Genomic DNA, 2,564 nt, shown 5'->3' with positions numbered 1-2,564 from the left:
TAGGAATTCCTATTTGGATTCCTCCAGAAACTCTTCAGTTCTATCTCCAGGAATTTCTCCGGAGTTTTTTCCATAAATCCTTCCGGGGATAGCTCCAGGAAATCTTCCGAATATTCCTTCACGAATTCCACGGATTTTTATCGGGATTTATCCGTGGATTCCTCCAGAAATTCTTCAGAGATTTCTCCAAGAATTCCTCCGGGGTTTTCGCTGGGAATTCCTCCAGAAATTCCTCAAGTCATCTTTTGGGGGTTATTCTTTTGACTCCTTCAGGAATTTTCCGGAGGATTACTCCAGGAATTTCTCCGGGAAATGTTATAGGAATTGCTCGGGGAATTTCTAAGGAAATTCCTCCGAGGATTCCTCCATGGATTTTTCTAGAGATTCCTTTAGGATTTCCTCCATGGGTTCTTCCGGAAATTTCTCTGGAGATTCCTCCAAGAATTGCTTCTTAGATTTCTTCAGGAATTATTTGGAAGTTTCCCCCAGGGATTCTTTCAAGAATTACTCCGGTGATTTTTTCAGGAATTCCTCCGGGGATTCCTCCAGAAATTTCTTAGAGTATTCCTCCAGGAATTTCCTCGGGTAATTGTCCAGTAATGCCTACTGAGATATCTCCAGGAATTCCACCGAGGACTTGTTCTGGATTTTTTTTTTTCGGGATTTTGTCCTGGAATTCCTCTGGGGATTTCTCCAAAAAAATTTCAGATTTCTCCAGGAATTCGTATGGGATTTTCTCCAGGAGTTCTTCCGGTGGTTACTCCAGGAATTGCTCCGAATTATCTTCCGGAGATTACTCCGAGAATTCCTCCAGGAATATCCCCGGAAAATTTCTTCAGAAATTACTCCAAAAAGTTTTCCGGGAATCTCTTCTATGGGGATTCCTCCTGATTTTATTCAGGGATTCCTCCAGAAAGTCGTCCAGGGTTTCCTCCAGAACTTCCTCCGGAGATCCCTTCAGAAATTGTTCCAGGGCTTCCTTCAGAGAATCCGCCGGCGATTCCTTCTAAATTCCCCCGGGGACTTCTCCTGGAATTCTTCCGGGAATTTCTTCAGAAATTTTCCGGGAATTACTCCAGAAATTCTTCCGAGAATTCCTCCTTGGATTCCTCCACAAATTTTTCAGGAATACCTCCGGGTTTCCTTCAGAAATTCCTCCAAGAATTCCGCTGTGGAGTCCTCCAAAAAATCCTTCGGGAATTTCTCCAGGTATTCCTATAAGGATTCATTACAAGATTCCTCCTTTAATTCCTTCAGGGATTCCTGAAGGAATTTCCTAAGGGATTCTTACAGAAATCCCTCCTGGGATTTTGCATGGTAATCCTCAGAGAAATTTTTGAAGGACTTTCTGGAGGAATTCAAGGCGGAGTCCTTGAATAAATCTCTGGAGGATGTTTTTTAAGAATCCTTTGAGAAATCTCTAGAGTAATCCCTAAAAGAACCCTTGTAGGAGTATTTGATGACATTCCTAGAGGAATGGAAACTGGAGTTATTGCCACAGGACTCCCCGGAGGAAATTCCTATTAGAATCTCTGAAGAAATAAGTGGAGGAATCCCTGCGTGAATCCCTGAAGGAATACCTTGTGGAATAACTGAAAAAAAAACCCTGTAGGAGTCCCTTGAGGAATCTCTGGAGTAATCTTCTGAGGAATCCATGAAATAATCCCTAAGTAATCACTGGAGGAATCTTTGGCGAAACCCCTGAAGGAATTCATAGAGGAATTCTCGATGCAATCCCTGGAGGAACCCTTGCAAGAATCCCTGGAGGAACCCTTGCAAGAATCCCTGGAGAAATCCCCTATGGATTCTCTGAGATAAACTACTTAAGATATTCCTGAAGGAATTTCTGGCAGAACTCCTTAAGGAATTCCTGGAGGAATCCTTTGAGGAATCTCTAAAGGAATCCATTAAATTATCCATTTGGAATCCCTGGAGGAATCCTCGAAGGAGCTCCTGGAAGAGTTTCTGGAGGAATCCTTGGAAGAATCCCTGGTGAAACCCCCAAGGATTCCCTGAAGTAACCCTTGGAGTAATCTCTGAAGGAATCCCTGAAGGAGTTATTGCTGTATTCTCCGGAGGAATCCTGGAGGAGTCCCTGAAAGACTTTCTGGAGGATTTCCTGAATGAATCCTGTAGAAATCCCTGAAGGAATTTCTGGAAGAATCCTTGAAGGAATTCCTGAAAGAATTTCTGAAGGAATTCCTTGATGAGTCCTTAAAGGAATTCTTGGAAGAATTCAAGAAGGATTTCCTGGAGGAATCCCTGAAAAAAAATCCTGGAGGAGTCTCTGAAGGAATTTCTGCAGGAATCAATGAAAAAATTTCTGGAAAAATCCCTGAAGAAAGTCTTGGAGGAATGCTTGAAATTCCTGGAGGAGTACCTGAAGGAATTTCGGAAGAATCTCAGCTGGAATTCCTAGATAAATCAATGAATCTTAAGGAATTCCTGAAGAAATCTCTGGAGCAATTCCAGGAGGAATCACTGTAGTAATTGTTTGATCAATCCCTGAAGGAATTCTTGGAGAAATCCAAAAAGGAATTCCTGAAGGAATCCCAGAAAAATTC

The sequence above is a fragment of the Aedes albopictus genome, chromosome 3, assembly GCF_035046485.1.
Source record: "Aedes albopictus strain Foshan chromosome 3, AalbF5, whole genome shotgun sequence".
Classification (NCBI taxonomy): domain Eukaryota; kingdom Metazoa; phylum Arthropoda; class Insecta; order Diptera; family Culicidae; genus Aedes; species Aedes albopictus.
The sequence above is the reverse complement of the archived record's forward strand: the minus strand, read 5'-3'. Positions refer to the sequence as shown.